General features: G+C 41.5%; 1 pseudogene; it reads right to left on the bottom strand.

Annotated features, from left to right (window-relative positions):
- Positions 1-3,019: 3,019 nt before the first annotated feature.
- Positions 3,020-17,596, bottom strand: part of LOC102485769 (thyroid transcription factor 1-associated protein 26-like) — a 47,017-nt pseudogene continuing 32,440 nt past the window's right edge.

The raw sequence follows: 17,596 nt of genomic DNA, 5'->3' as shown, positions 1-17,596 counted from the left end.
CGTTGTTAGACTTGCTTGACACAGGGTTACCACAAACCCTTAATTTGTCAAAAATGCAGTAACTGCAAAGCAAAATAAAGCCAAACGCTATAAAACAAGGTATGTCTGTAGTGTCCTTAGAAAATAATGAGAACTACAGGAGAGTCTTCATGTATACTGATGTCAGTGCAGGCGCAGCACCAGGGGATCAGAAATGCTCTGCACCCCCACACCTCTGGCCCTGGCCTTCATTTCCTCCTCAAGTTCAGAGTAACTGAATAGAATATGCTCCATTTCTTATGTGGCGAGTTTGGAGGTGCAGTTAAGTATAATCCCTGGAAGTTTAAGAGCTCTTTGAAGGTATAACAAGAGCTCAACTTCATGGGCACTTGAATGTTTGCCTCCATCCCATCCCCAAGGTGAAGTCCAGAAGTGCTGGTCACAAACCCTGCAGTTGGTTGCTTCTTTGTAGCGTAGGAAGAGTTACATATTTCCACCAGTAACACACACACATACACACACACGCCCACCATCTGGTTAAGGCAACTGACTTTTCCTCTATACTTGGTTCATACAGGAAGCTTCTTCAGTATACTAATTCTTCTAGAAGGGATGGAATATGTCAAAGATAGCATTTTTGCCCACTCCTCATGCCAAGTTTACTGAAGTATATACAGTGTGTGGCTCTGGAGAGCAAAATGTCATCTCAGCTCAAAGTGGTTTCTCCCAAGATAGGCATATGAGCTATGTTCCTGCTCTCTTAGCCAAGAGAGAACTGTATAGAAGAGTTCAGCTCTCATCTTGAAGTTTGGCCCTGGTAAGGAGACTCCATGAGAGTCTGACTCAGAAAAAAAACAGTAGAAGACAAGACTCAGGATTAGTAGCATCACTGTAGAAGGAATAGCACACGAGTTTACCTTGAAGGTTAGAACTGGGCATTCTTTGCTCCTATGAGAGTATGAAAACGATGTACAGATTTTTAATAAAGCACCCTACAGCGGGGCATTGTCACACCATGATTCATTCTTCGTTTCTTTATTCTGTTGGGATTTGAGGTGCTTACACACATGTGCCTGCTGTGGTTTTAAAGCTCCTGAAGCCAGGACTTGGCTCCCTTAACCATGAGGCTACCGGACTGGTGCCCTCTCAGATGATTTTGAGGGGTCGTGATTTCTGTGGAGGAAGTAACTGCAGATTGCTAGAAATAGCAAGAGAATTAGAGTTGGAAGTGGAGCCTAAAGATGTGATTGAAAATGTTGCAATCCAATGATAAAACTAACGAATGAGAAGTTGCTTATTATAGAAGAACAAAAAAAAGTAGTTTCTTGAATTGGAATGTACTCTTGCTGATGCTGTGAATGTTGTTGACATGACAACAAAGTTTAAAATATTACATAAACTTGGTAAAGCAGTGGCAGGGTTTGAGAAACTTGACTCAATTTTGAAAGTTCTGTGGGTAAAATACTATCAAGCAGCATTGCATGCTAGAGATCTCGTGAAAGGAATCAGTGCAACCATTGTCTTTAAAGACATTGCCATGGGGCGGGCAGGAGGCGTGGTGATTGAGGTGGCTGGATTCCAGCATGGCTGACAGCAGTTGAAATTCCAGACCTGGCAGCTTACTTTCTCATTTTCCTTCTCTCTCTGGTCAACATCAAAAGAAAAAACAAATAGTGACAATGAATGGCGTTGAATAAAATAATTCTTAAACAGAACAAAACACCACAGCCACCGAAACCTTTAGCAACCACTGCCCTAGTCAGTTGCTATCACCGAGGCAAGACCCTTCACCAGCACGAAAATTGTACAATTTGTTGACTGCTTAGATGATTACTAGTGTTTTCTAGCAATAAAGTACTTTTAAATTAAAGTATATATTGGGTTGTCAGGAAAGTCGTGATGCATTTTTGAATAGGAAAACCAAAATACTTTATGACTTTCTCGACAACCTACTATGTTGTGTTTTTAAGACAAAACTATTGCACTCTTTGTTGACTGTAGTGTAAGCAGAATTTTTATATGCACTGTAAAAATATTTGTATGACTTGTTTTATTGCAATATTTGTTGTATGGGGGTGTCTGGAACTGAACCCACATGTCTCTAAAGTAGCTTGTAGTCTGATTTTATATCTCCATCCTAAAGCCGTCATCTTGACATATCAGTGGTCCCGAGAGTAGGGTGTGCATACTCTAAGAGTATGAGATCTCTTTAGAAATATAGAACCTCTGTGTGAGAAGTATTTTTGTTTTGTAGTATACTCAAATGTAGATCATGTCGATAACTTATTAACAGTGTATTTGCATCGGGGCTACATGCAATTTACCTTTTTTGGGGGAACGCTACTGACATAGATATCCATCCTGCTCCACACCAAACTTGACATATTTCTGTACCCTGTCCTCTGCTGCTCTTGGATTCTCTTTGTATTCTCAGTAATTTTTTTTAGAACATACACAGAAAATTTTATTTTATAAAAACAAAAAAATATTTGGGTATTTTATATATAGTATAACTTAGCAATCCAATTAATGCTGACAAATGCCACTGTTAGAAGTCATCCATTATATGGGACCAGCAGTTGGTGTAATGGCTATGTCACTGGACTCCCATGTAGTCGACCGTGGTTTGAGTCCCAGGCCCAGTGACTTAAACTCACGCTGGTGTGTGTGCATGTGTGCCCAAGATCCCAAGAGAAGAATGGAGAAGGGATTGTGATGTGTCCAAAAACCTCTCCAAAAAAAAAAAAAAATCATCCATTATATTTACAAAAGAACCCAAAGGACATTCAGTAGATATTTTACCCTGAAAGACAGAATGATTTATTTTAATTTTAATTTTTAAAAAGAATTATTTATTTAATTCCACTTATTATTTTTAAAATTTGACCAGAGAGAAAGAAAGGGAAAGGGAGAAAGCAAGTCACCAGGTCCAGGACTCGAACCGTGGTCGGCCCTGTGAGAATCCAGTGCCTTCGACCACCACGCCATCCGCTGGTCCCTGCCTTATTTTTTTTTTTTTTCTTGTAGTTTTTAAAAGAAGATAGTCCATTTGTAAATTCAAGTTTGGCTCCTTTTTAGTGTTTTTGCTCTATATTTTAAAAACTTTCATTTTCTTTTCTTTTTTTTTTTTTTTTTTTTTTTTAAAGCCTTTGAGTTTCTCTCTTTTCTTCTCTCAAATTCTTGTTTCTTAGCAGCACACTTAACTTGTACCTATTCATATTCTTCTTGTACTTTCTAATTTGACGTTTTTATTTTCTTTGGAATCATAATGGAACTTTACAAGGTAAATTAACACAAGTAAATCACAATAATTAATACTTTAACCAAATAATGGTGTAATCATGTCAAATGCAATACTTGTAACGTGGAAGCTCAATGCAAATTAATTGTGGAAAGGAAGAAGAAATAGGACACCAAAGTTATTAACAAAATGTCCAAATAAGATATTAAAAATAGTTGCAGATTTTAACATTATATATTAAAAGGTGGTAAATAAAGATTGTTGGAGAAATATCTCAACCAGTGAAAACACAGAAAGCCTTAAAGATTAAAAAAAATATTAAATTCAAAAAATAAAGATTTCAATATAGGAATGACAGACTGAAAAATGCTTTAAATTGAAGGATATTATGGAAGTTGTGAGTATGTATAAACTTTAATCTTAAGGCTCTTTGATTACCGTGTCTCTTTTCCATTTCTTCTACTTAGTCATGACTCACCACATCTGGACCTAGTCTCCATGTAGAATTATTCTGTCTTCAAGTACTTCTTACCTCTTTGAAGATATCCCTGCTGCGGCTAATTTAACAATTTGGGGGTCCATTTATGTCCATCAGACATTTGATTCAGTAATAATCTTTATTTCTCCTGTCAACTTTTCATTATATTCACTCTATAACCATAATAACGTATTTTAGTAGCTGCCTTCTTAAAGTAAACAAATACATAAACTGCCAGATCCTATGTCCTCTTCTAACAATTAGTCTTATTCCCTGACCTTTCATAGTCACACTTCTAGAAAGAATAGCAAGTTGACAATGACCATCACTTTCTATGTACTCCCCTCTCTGATACCCAATTTCTGTTCTCATTAAGTAAACTGCCCACGCCAAGACAGTGACAAACATCTAATCTTACATCTTCCAGTGGGCGTTTTGTCTCTTTTAACAGATTATTCACTGCTTTTGAAAATTCGGCTCCCTTAGTTTGGGTGAGATTCATCTCTCTTGACCCTAACTGTTCCTTCATACTCTACCATGCTAGAGCCTCTTTCTCCAGACTTGTCCCCAAGGTGTTCCTTTTTTTAGTTTCCATACTGGAAATTTGGACAGTCAGATCCATAACCATGGCTTCAGATACTACATGAACGTTCCTGTGCTAACTTAGCTGACACTGCAGTCCCCTTTTGACAAGTTTTTTTTTTTGAACTTCAATGACTTTTTTCTGTTTTTACCTCAAACTAAAAATAGTCTTTAAATATGATTTTATGCCTCATCTTGTGTCATGATTTGAGCTCACAACATTAATGGACAAAGTCTTAGTGAAGTTAAAAATTACAGTCCAAACAACACTTTTTTTATTTTGCAAGTTTTAATTTTAGCATGTTTTACTTGAAATGTGTGCAGAAACAGTTTTTTAAAAAGAATGATTGGGAACCAGCAGTTAGCGTAATGGCTATGTCGCTGGACTTCCACGTAGTTGACCGCGGCTGGACCCGGTGGCTTAAAACTCACGCCGGGCACCTGTGCGTGTGTGCCTAAGATCCCGAGAGGAGAAGGGAGGAGAAGGGATTGCGGCATGGCCATCCCCCCTGGGGGGTGATTTCTCACTTTCTATCTCTCTGTCTGTCTCTTTCTGTCTGGCGAGTGCACGTGCCCTATAGCAAAAATCTCTATCTCAAAAAAAAAAATTATTTTATTTTATTCATCGTCATTTTATTTTTAAATTTTCTTTCGAAGTTGACCAGAGAAAGACAAAAGAAAGTGAGAAAGCAAACTGCCAGGTTCGGGACTCGAACTGTAGTCAGTCGTGTGGAAGTCCAGCTGCCTTAACCACCATGCCACCTGCTGGCCCCCAGAAACAGTTTTATACGTTGGCTCTTATGAAAACAAAAGTGTTATGGAGCTGCTCCTTTTGTTTTTTAATTGCTAGCTATTCCTTGTCGTTTACAGAGGAGGAGTCATTTCCATATACCCATAACATATATCATATACCTTTTAAAATGTTTATATAAATGAATTCATTTTGCACAATGTCATGAAATGCTTCAGGAACACTATACAGTATGTGTGAATCCGGAGTTGTACAACTTGGCAGTTCTAGAATGCAGTATCATTCCCATTTTAGAGAAGACACTGTGGCTCCAACATGTTAAGCCTGGCTCTAGACACCATGCTGTTAATGACTAGACTTAAAATTCTGCTCCAAAACAAAATACAACCTTTTAAAAATAATAACAGAAGTTAACATGTACTTGAGGAAGCAGAAATCCAAAACTCCAGATCTCTTTTCTCACATTCTATTACTTCTTTAATTATGCTAACCTATCCTAATTTAGTAATTTAAGCTAAAAGCCTCCATGAAAATGTTTGCCTAATTACACTGCTAAAACATGTTAAATCAGAAAAATTCTAATTCCTATATGAACTGTCCTAAAATAATTTTCATATAACACTATTTACATTTAGAGTGAAGGATTTTAAAAGAAAAAAACATTTTACTGGTTGGCTATCCCGTTCTTCTGGCTGAGGCTGGTGAGCGCTACACTGATCTTTGCACCAAGCCTGGTTGGCGCTGCCTTGTTTGTCAGGCAGAAGATGATCAATTTCCAACAAAGGCTTGTCAACTTGTCTTAGTTGCTTCTTGAGTCTTTCCTCTTCAGCCAAGTAGAGATGCCTCAGATGATCTGGGTATTGATCTGTGAATTGGGATTCCTGTGATGTTTGAGCCTTTGTTTCCTTCCATAATAATTTCTTGAAATTTTGCTGAATCTTTAGTTTTCTTGGAAATGCAAAGCCTTGTCTCAGTCTGTTCTACTTTTGGCGGGGAGGTTGCCTCACGTCCATGTTTGCCACCTACAGCCCTGGAGGGTGAGCGTCATGGCTGCTTCCTGCCTTCTCCCCAGGACCCAGGACTTGCGTATGTTGGGCAAGTTGCAGGAACTACTGTGGTTTATGGGGGATGCCCTGTCCATTACATGCACAGAAGGGTGGGCTTCTACACAGAGTCCTTGTGGGAGGTGCTCGTCAACGTATCCTCAGAGACGGTGCTGGTGACGCTGACTACGGAGTCCTAGGTCTGGCCCTAAGAGTTGTGCCACCTGCTTCCCAGTAATGTAAACAGCTCCTGCACTACCTCGTCACTTAATAATAGGCACCCATGCCTGACTTCAGATTTTTCTCTACCTGCACCCCAAAGACTAATTACCAAACAATTTTTCCTCTCCAAATGTCTTCTCTATCCTGCTACTTCTCTAGGTTTCAGCAGTTCTCACTTGTTTACTCCTGACTGGTCTCATTCCTTCCTCCTTCACGCTTGTCAATTGGAAATTCACATTGCAGTCAGAGAGTTTTAAAAAATGTTTATTGTGAAGAACTTCAGACATGAAAGATGACAGACTAGTATGACAGTATGCATTGCCTAACTTCAGCAATTATCAGCTTGTGGAAAATTTTATCTATCCCCATAGACAAACTCTTAGGTTATTTTGAAGCAAAGATAAGATGTATCATTTCATCTGTAAATATCCACTGTGTGCAGAGATGTGTTTTTAAGATACAAATCTTAACATGCTACTCTTGCTTAAAATCCTTCAACAACGCTTCTCTCTCAAACTCTAATTTCCTCATCCATAAAAATAGCATAAACATGGGCCAGCTAGTAGCATCCTGGTTAAGGCAGCTGGATCCCATGTGGCCGACTGAAAAACACACCTGGTCTGTATGCATGCCTGCCTGAAATCCCTAAAGAAGAATAGAGGTGAAGGGATTGTGGCATGGCTATCCTTCTAGGTTATGATTTCTTACTTTCCCTTCCTCTCTGTTTGTCTGTCTGTCTCAGGTGAACACACTTGCCCTATAGCAAATGAAAAGTTTTTTTTTTTTTTTTTTTAAAAGGGCATAAACATGGACTTGCCTGGTAGGATTAGAACAGCACCTGGTTCAGAACAAGTTCTCAGTCAGCTAGCCCCTATCATGATAATCACCCTGACTGGTCAGGTAGAAGATGGTGCTCTAGGGCTTTTGCGTGGTAGAAAGACCCATTATCTCACCTTTTCCTCTCTCCAACTTTCACATGCACCTTATGCTCCACAAGTCTTGAGCCACTTGGAATTTGCTTGAATAAGCCATCCTGCTTTTCTACCCCATGCCTTTGTTCTTGCTGATAGTTCTTTGCCTCTGTCTTTGCTTTTCAGACACTGCCCACCCACAAGACTCAATTGGAATCCATCTACATTTTTTTTGTCAATAGTAAGCTGGGTGGACTTCTCTAATACCTGTACCCTTTGTGTTTATTTACTGCTAGCTATGGTTCATGATCTAATGAGCAAACAATGATACCTCTTATTTTAGTTTGCTCAGGTTGGAGTTTTTTTTTCCTTCCACTGAAAAAAGAACAACCAAAGTTACATGGTTCACATAGTCTCTAAGAGAAGTTTATACTAGTTCTTTGGGAAAAGCAGTACTCTTCTGCATTCTTGACATGTATTTATTAACCTACTTTCTGCTAGTATTTTGTTCATCTTTTATCTCCAGCATCTAGTTTCAATGTTTACCGCATATATTAGATGTATTATTTTATTTTACTTTACTGCCAGAGAGTGTATGTGTGCACGCAGGAAAGAGAGAAAGAGACAAAGCACCTCTCAGTGAAGTGCGGTCATGCCATAATCCTTTTTCCTCCATTTCTCCTTCTTATCGGGATTACACAGATGCCCAGTGTGTTTTTTGAGCCACCAGGGCCAGGATTTGAATCGCATTCAGCCATGTGGGATCCTTCTCCCTATACCCAGGCCTTAATCATAAGAGCTGGCCATAGATAGGTAATTTTATGAGCTTTTAAAAAAACTGAGTTATTAAACATAGAACAAAGAGTAAATACAAAATAATGGTTCAAGACACATTTTCTGAATCTTGAATCTAGATATATGTGCTGACCAGGGATTTTTGTGTCACCCTCAGATGTAAGAAGTCATCTTGGCAATAAAAAAGTGAATGTAGAAATGATGGCACTTCTGAGGTATTTTGATAGTTTTTACAGACAGCATGTCAGAATGTTTGGAATTGGGACTATTTTGGGGTTAAGTTATAAAGATAAGCTTAAGAGGGAACGTTGAGACAGGAGAGATGAACTGTAGGTAGCCAGAGGCGAAATTCAAGTCAGTTTTAAAATAGATGATGAGTTGAAAATAAACCATGAAACTTTGAATTAGCCAGCAACCGGCAAATGCATTTTCTCATTGATAGCTGAAGTGTTGATAAAATTCCCTCATTGTTGGTCCTGCCTCCTCCTCTTATGTTTTTTCTTGTAGACTTTTTTTTTTTTCCCTATAAGATGTGTGCACTTGCCAGAGAGACACAGACAGAGACAGAGTGAGAAAGTGAGAAATCACCTTCCCGGGGGATGGCCATGCCACAATCCTTTCTCCATTCTCCTCTTGGGATTTTGGGCATGCACACATGTGCCTGGCATGTTCTCAGGCCACCGAGCCCGAGACTCACCACAGATTTGGCCTATGGACTTAAGCATCTTTTTTTTTTTTTTTTTTTTTGAGAGATTTTTCACTGTAGGGCGCTTGCGCTCGCCAGACAGACAGAGAGAGACATAGAGACAGAAAGCGAGAAATCACCCCCCAGGGGGGATGGTCACGCCGCAATCCCTTCTCCATTCTCCTCTCGGGATCTTGGGCATGCATGCACACGCGCCCGGCGTGAGTTTCAAGCCACTGGGTCCGGGACACGAACCGCGGTCGACTACGTGGAAGTCCAGCGACATAGCCATTACGCTAACTGCTGGTTCCCTGGACTTAAGCATCTTAACCACCATACCACCTGCTAACTCCTATATGCTGTTATTTTTATATGCCTCCTATTCCCCCCTAAACTTTTGCTTCTTCAAATGTAATGTCTCCCTTTTCTTGACCTCATCTGTATTTTCAGATCATCTATCCACCCATCTACCCGGACATGCACTAGATTCTCTATCCATCCATCTGCCCACCCACCTATCCATCCATCCATCCATTCATCCATCCATCCATCCATCCATCCATCCATCCATCCTACTCTCCCATCCACCCATTCAGTATCAATTGAGTGCCTGTATATGTCATATACAGGTTGAGTATCCCTAATCCGAAAATCCGATATCCAAAATGTTCCAAAATGTAGAACTTTTTAGTGCCAACATGATTTCACAAGTGGAAAATTCCACACTTGATCTCATGTGATGGGTCACAGAATTTTATATAAAAATGTTGTATAAAATTACCTTCAGTCTGTGCATATAAGATATATGAGACAAATTTTGAATTTAAACTTGGATCTCATCTCAGAGATATCTCATTATGCAAATGCAAATATTTTTAAAAATCTAATAAAATTTGAGATTCAATACACTTTTTTTTTTTTGGAGAGATTTTCACTGTAGGGCGCGTGCGCTCGCCAGACAGACAGAGAGAGACATAGAGACAGAAAGCGAGAAATCACACCCCAGAGGGGATGGTCACGCCGCAATCCCTTCTCCTCCATTCTCCTCTCGGGATCTTGGGCACGCACGCACACGCGCCCGGCGTGAGTTTTAAGCCACCGGGTCCAGGACACGAACCGCGGTCGACTACGTGGGAGTCCAGCGACATAGCCATTACGCTAACTGCTGGTTCCCAAGATTCAATACACTTTTGATCCCAAGCATTTTGGATAGTATTTTCTGCTTGATTCCCATCCCTCATACTGAGAAAGACATGCATTAGGTTACAAGGTAGACAAGTGAGACCAAGGGGAGAATGCTTTGAGAACATGGGGCAGAGAAACCTGACCTGGTCTGGAAGGTTCCCCCAAAGAAGCCATGTCTAAGCTGAGTAGGAGTTGGCCACAGAGGAATATTTCATCTTTCTCTTGTATTATTCCATTTATCTCCCAGACTTCTTTCTGTGGTGCTCTGTGGATTGTCCTACTGTGAAAACTTCCTGTGCAGTTTTTGACTGCTTCTCATATGGACCCTTGGGTCTTTCCTGAAGCTCCTAGATCTCCCACAGACCACTCTTCTGCCATCACCCCTCACCCCAATCTCAGTGTGCTGACAGAAGCTCTTATACATGCTCTAATATTACTGTAAAGGGGCATGGGATAGTCATTTTGTCTTACTTTCAAGTTTTAGATAGCTTTATAATTTTTTCCCTTTTTTTCCTCCGTCTCTCCCTCCCTCCCTCCTTTCTTTCCTTGTACAAGTGAGTAAGAGAAGGACAGCACCCTAGCGGGTTCTTGTGTCAACGATCCACTCCCAACCCTGGTCACCCTAAGCCATATCAGGGGTATGTGTGCACAGTGTGTTCAGGGATGCCAACTCAAAACCTCCCCATGTGGGTCAACCTTATAGAATCCTGTGTATTGCAGCAATGTCCAGCCCCTGGATAACTTCTTATCATAAACTGCCACATTTAGAAGGCATTTGCATGGATTTAGCACAGTAAGTTTTTTTTTTTTTCCTGAAAAACCATGTTTATTAATAGCATCTTATAAATAAGGTCTTCATATAGGTTATAGTACTGCTATTATCATTTATTTAGAAATTTTTTTTCTTTTCTTATAGAGAGAGGCAAGCACCCTCAACAGGATCTCACACCAGAATCCCCACCACACAGCCAGTTAGGTTCATGGGCACATGTGCCCGGCATATACAGGTTGACTGTGGAACTGAATCTGTTACCTTCTATATAAATTTAGTATTGCTTGAGCAGCACATTACTGCTGCACAAGTGAATTGGCCCTATTTTAAAACACAAGTGAATTGGCCCTATTTTAAAAAGACCCTGGCACTGGGTATTTACCCAAGGGACAGGAGAGCACTCAGTCGGAAAAGCACTTGCACATCTATATTCATTGCAGCCTTATTCACAATTGCTAAGACATGGAACCAACCCAAATGTCTACAAACCAGATGAATAGATTGAAAAAGTGTGGCACATATACTCCATGGAATACTATTCAGCCATAAAAAAACAAGGCCCTGGAATTTGATAGAAAGTGGATGAATATGGAAGATTTGTTGCTGAGTGAAGCAAGACAGGCTATGAAAGAGAGACATTGCATGTCTCTACCTAACAAATAACGACTGTCTGCACTCTATGGTAGAGACGGAAAGACTGGAGAACATAAAAGTAATAAAAATTGTAATGGCCACTAGAGACAGTGGAAAGAGAGTGAGAGGGGAAGAGCATAGAAAATTTGGGGGAGAAATGGAGAGGTAAGACACTTGTGGGACACATAAGGTTTATTATCTGTTGATGAGGATGTGTATGGTGGTCTCAGCTGGGCTGGACTGAGATGTATATCATGCTGGGTAAAGCCTCTTCACAATCTAAATGATGTATAGCAATTTTATGTATGAATAATAAGTAAATATTTTTAAAGAATCTAAAAAAAAAAAAGACCCTGGCACTATTTGCACCCAAAGGACTCTTCCTAAGTGCTGAGTCTCTTCCTCCCAGGGCCCATGGCTCAGGCAGGAATATAGATCTGGAGGAATTGTGTTTTGGTAATGAACATAGGGGTGATCTGGTCTGGACAATGGGAGTGACTTTTCCACACAACTTGCTAATGTCAGAGCTAGACTTGGGAGCCATGCCTTCACACTTGAACCTAGATATCACCACTGTAGTACTGAAGCTCTGCAGTGTCTGTCAGATCCTGTCTCATCACTGGAACGTGGCAAAGACATTTAGTCTGGGCTCCTTTTTATCTCTTCTACAAAAGTAGACTGTCTTGTGCAATATGGAAACTCCCAGGAACTCTCTCCTCTCCAGAGGGCAGCATCTCTGTCTGTCTTGTAAGAATGGGGTGGGGGTGGGAGAGCCACAGTGCCCCCAGAGTCTGTCTGCAGGGTTTGGAGGACTTATGTCTCTGTATCTCCCTAAAAACCCTTGGCCTTTCCTTGGATATATCCTAGAAGCATCCCTTCTGTTTTGCTGGTGGGGGGACTAGCCTGTGGGTAGCAGCTGGTACCGACTGAGTCTTTGTTGTATGATCCTAAGTACCCAGGGTCCTTCTGGAGATGTGCTCCAGGAGGCAGTATGGCATGAGTTCAGAACACAGAACCTGGGGCCAGCAAGTGGTATGGTGGTTGGGGCACTGGACCTCCCACATGGCTGACTGTTGGGACCTGACCTGGTGGCTTACTTTCTCGCTTTCCCTTTCTCTCTCTCTATCTCTCTGTTTTTGTTCAAATAAAAAAATAATAATGATAATAAATAAATAAATAATTCTTAAAACAAAAAACACAACCTGGAGTGGATCTACTTGGACTTAGTATCAGCTTTAACTTGGATAATTTACTTGAACTCAAGTCTGTTTCTTCACCTGTAAGAGGGAGACAGCTACAGGGGCTATTTCAGAGGGCTGATGGGGATTAAGAGGCACTACAGCGCATGCAGCATGCTGCCCACTGCCTGGCGCGGAGCAAGCATGCGGTGAGCTGAGCGGCAGCTGAGCGGCAGCTGTTATTTTCTCATCCGGTCCTTCCTGAGCTGTGGGAGGGTGGCAGGGCAGGTGCTATTAACTCTTTTATACCCCCGGGAAGGCTGAGTTTCAGAAACATTAAATGACTTGATCTGAGGTCACAAAGCCAGTAAGTGGCAGTCAGGACCCCAGGTGGCCTGACTGAGTCCAGAGCTCCTTGTCCCTCTCAGAGTTGCTTCTGAAATGAATGGAATGTCCCCTGGGGACCTGCCTGACTTTTGTGTCTGAATTCTCTCTCTTCCTAACTGCTGCTCCTCTGGTCAGAATTCTCCCTGGTGTGAGTCTCCAAACCCCCCAGGCCGGATTCTCCCTGCTGCTGCCAGGATGCAGACAGCTAGGGGAGATTTGGGAGTATACTCAGCTGCTGCCAAGCTGGCTGGCCTCACCTTCTATTTCATATGGAGAAACACGTTGGATTTGCTTATTTGCTCTTGTGTTCTAGTATAGCCTTCATTTCTGAAATGCTTTGGTCACAAATTTCAGCTCTTTCCTGACTTCTGTCATTCATTTCTAAGTTGTTTCAAGTCTGATTTGTAATGTTCTTTTATGTCTTGTAGTTTTAAAAAAGTGTTTGAGCTTGATTCAAAACAGTTATAGTTTGATTCTGTTTGATAGATGGTGTGCAGCTTCTCCTGGGCGTGGGGCCCAGTCCTAGAAGTAAGCTTCGGTTCTCACTGAGCTAGGAGAAGCTTTTCAGTCTCCATGGATGTTTTTATGCCGGCTCTCCAGGTCTAGTGAATGCCTGTGGGCCCTTCAGGGGTCTCTATGCTCAGATGCTGCCCCAGGCTTCCCTCTGCTTTCTCCTGTGGAGGTCTGGTGGCTGTTGGTGGTTTGTTTCCATTCACTTGCACATAGGGATTCATGGGTCCATTGTCACAAATTTTAATGTAAATGTTCCTATTTTTGGTTTTGTTACCTAATTGCTCTTTTAAAAATTAATTTTACTTATCACTATTGTTGTTATTCTTTTAATTTGCTGTAGAGAATGAGAAAGTGAGAAAGCAAGGCACCAGGTCTGGGGGCTCTGCCATGTGGAAGGAAGTCCAGCAGCTTAACCACCATGCCACTTGCTAGCCCCTCTAATTGCTTTTTTTTCTAAAGAATTTGGTGATATTGAGAAATTATAATGACATTTCTGCCATCTTCACATAATTCTCTTTAATGATTTTTAAATTTTCTGTTATATATTAGGTCTACTATATAACTATAAAATATGTAAATAATTACATAATATATAATGTATATTTGTATACATACATGAAAGGACTTCACAAAGTTTGTGGAGAAATGGAATTAAAATATGACCTTATTTTGGTGTAGAAATCTTGAAATTCTGGGCTGGCAGGTGGTATGGTGGATAAAGATGTTGGAATCCCACATGGCTAACCACAGTTCAAGTTCCAGACCTGGTAGCTTGCTTTCTTGCTCTCTCTCTCTCTGTCTCTTGCTATGGTCAAATGAAAAAAAAATTACAATAATAATGATAAATAAAACAAAGGAAATATTTTAAAATCTTGAAATCCACCTGTAATTCTTTCATTATACTCATTCTCCACAAACTTTTTGAAGACCGCCATCACAACAAATACAATAAGGAGGGAAAAACAATTACCCCAAGTCCCAAATACATTTACCGTACTGTGTTTTTCCTCTAGTCTTTGATCATCAGATTTATGGTTTCATTTCACACTCCACTCAGAGTCTAAGATTATGGCCCAGCCACAGTGGTGCAAGTGGTTGGGCACCCCTGGAACAGGCTAAAGCAGTGTGGGAGGCCTAGATTCAGTCCCTGGACCAGGCTAACAAGGCCAGGCCATAGTGTGTGCCTGTGGTCCTAGCTGACTGGAAGGCTGTGGGGAGCATCAGGACATGGCACTGCCCTTTCAAAAATACCTAGTTCTCTCTCTCTTTTCCTTCCTATCATTAAAACAATGATCAAGGCAATTATGTGCATGGTTAAGAAATAATATGGTGGGACTAGCAGGTGTGTGGTGGTGGTTCAGGTGCTGGACTCCCACATGGCCACTTTGGTTCTAATCCAGGACCTGGCAGCTTGAGAATCACGGCGGGTGTGTGTGCAGGCATGCCCAAAATCCTGAGAGGAGAATGGAGGAGAGGGGGCTGTGGTGTACCCTCCCAGCACCTCGGGGAGGTGATTTCTTGCCTATCTTCTCTCTCTTTCTCCAGTGAGCACACATGCCCTATGGCAAAAACCTAAAAAATAATATGATAACAATAAACTAATTGCTGTCTTCCCACCCTTAACCCTCAGTCCACTCCCTAGAGGCAGCCATTTGGTATCCCTGTACCCTTCCTTCTGATAGATGCTTCCAGATCACTGAACACCGTGCACATTCTACCATCTTGTGGCCTATCATCTTTAGATAGTTTCTGTTCACTTCCTTCTGAAACATTTATTTATTTATTTATTTATTTATTTATTTTGGAGAGGTTTTGCTATGGGGTGTATGAGCTTGCCAGAAAGACAGAGAGACAAAAAGTGAGAAATCACCACCCCGGGGGGGTTGGCCACGCTGCAATCCCTTCTCCATTCTCCTCTCAGGATCTTGGGCATGCACACACACGCGCCCGGCATGAGTTTAAACCACCGGGCCCAGGACTCAAACCACAGTCGACTACATGGGAGTGCAGCAACATAGCCATTATGTCAACTGTTGGTCTCAGCATTTATTTATTTATTTTAAGAATCATTTATTTTGGGACTGGCAAATGGTATAATGTTACATTGCTGGACTTGCATGTAATCGACTGCAGTTTGAGTCTTGGACCTGATGGCTTGAAGCCCATGCCAGGTGTGTATGCCCAAAATCCTAAGAGAATGGATGAGAAGAGATTGCAGTGTGACTATCCCCCTGGGGGTTATTTCTCACTTTCTGTCTCTCTGTCTTTCCATCTCTCTGGCGAACACACCTGCCCTATAGCAAAAATCTATCTATCTCTAAAAAAAAAAAAAAAAGTATTTTAGTTGATTTCTCCTTCTCCTTCTCCTCCTCCTCCTTCTCCAATTTGACTAAGGAAAGACACACACACACACACACACACACGCACACGCACACACACAGAGCCGCCATATCCAGGACTTGAACTGTGGTCAGCCATATGGGAGTCCAGCATCTTAACCACCATGCCACCTGCCAGCCCCAATAACATTTAAATGAGGATGCATCTCTATTGCACCAGTCTATTTATTCTCCCAATATAGCAGTTTTGTTATTTTTAGTTAAAAGTGGTGTTTTTGTGATTATCACTAAGTAAATATCACTAGAAAAATAAGTAGTGTACTTTGATTACATTTGACTTATTGTTTTACCTTCCTTTCTCATGTATTCCTTTTTTTTTAAGACAGAGAGAGAGACATAGAGACAGAAAGTGAGAGATCACCCCCCAGGGGGGATGGTCACGCCGCAATCCCTTCTCCTCCATTCTCTCGGGATCTTTGGCACGCACGCACACGCGCCCAGCGTGAGTTTTAAGCCACCGGGTCCGGGACACGAACCGCAGTTGACTGCGTGGGAGTCCAGCGACATAGCCATTACACTAACTGCTGGTTCCCTCTCATGTATTCCTTTTGTTCTGACTCCCTTCCCTGCTGCCAGCTGTGCCAGTAGAGCAGGTGTCTGCTTTCTGGACACTTCCTCCTGCTCCTGTCTGGACTCTTGGGTTCTCTTTGACTGCTGTCTTGGCTGCATAAATAAACATGTTCCTTAAGAGAAATAGAAGGTGAAAAAAAACACCCAAATTTAAACATAAATGAAGAAAGATGAAAGGATGTAAGAGAAACTGACAAATATTGAAGACAAGCAAGAAAGATCATACATATAGTTTCTAAGGAAAACTAAAGGGGCAGAATGAATACTGTCAATTATTACAGATTTTTAAGTTATAATGTCACATATTTGCTTACTTGTTATTTCTATTTGCTATAGGGCACATTGCTCATTGAGGGTGGGGAGCAGAGAGAGTGAAGAAACTCCTTGCCCCCTTAACCAGGGGATGGGAGTGGCCACATGACAACCCCTTCTCCTTCATTCTCCTCTTGGAATTTTGGGCATGCACACACATGTGCTCAATGTGATTTTCAAGCCACTGGGTCCACGACTCAAATTTGTGAAGTTGGACATGTGGGATGCAGCTGCCTTAACCACCATACGTCTTGGCTGGTCCTGTTTGCTTGCTTGCTTGCTTATTTATTTATTTTTAATATTGGAGATTTGTTCATGTTCCTCAGGTAATCTTGTGATTCTTGGCTTGATCACACAGCCCCTGCTGCACACACACTTCAGGTACTCCCATTAGATGCCTACAGACAAACTGTGCGCTGTACCTTCTTGAGTGGGCGGCGGGCATTGTGTGGTGGGCAGGCTTTGCTTTAGGAGTGGGGAAGATGCTGTCATTTTCCTAGAGGATAAAACCTGAATGAAGAGGCCTTTTTCCCTCCAATCCCTTGATATTTTTTCAGAGGAGAAGCCTCTAGTGTGTCATTGTTAGTGTAGGGGGATGCCTGCCCAGGCATGAGTGTTCTGGGAGACTGGGGGGGACAGAGTTACATGGCAGCAAAGAGACAGGTGTGTGTGTGTGTGTGGGGGGGTGTCCATTCTTCTTAGGGAAACCTTTCTATTAACCTATTTTCAGCTCCAGCTTTTGCTCTGCTCTTCTCCAAACCTGAGTCTGTGAGCTTCGGTGGGTTCTTGGGGGCACATTGATTCTCTTCTTGTCTGTCGCCCCCTAGGAGCATATTCTGCTGGGGCTTGCCTGCCCGTGCCTCAGTTATCCTCCTCTACTGACTGCCTGACATCTGCAGTTCTGCTGGAACCCAACCCCTCACTCACAATAAGCTCCTTTACTCTGTCCTCTTTTTTCTG

Source organism: Tupaia chinensis, unplaced genomic scaffold (assembly GCF_000334495.1).
Source record: "Tupaia chinensis unplaced genomic scaffold, TupChi_1.0 Scaffold000383_1, whole genome shotgun sequence".
Classification (NCBI taxonomy): domain Eukaryota; kingdom Metazoa; phylum Chordata; class Mammalia; order Scandentia; family Tupaiidae; genus Tupaia; species Tupaia belangeri.
This window is presented reverse-complemented; position numbering and strand designations above follow the sequence as displayed.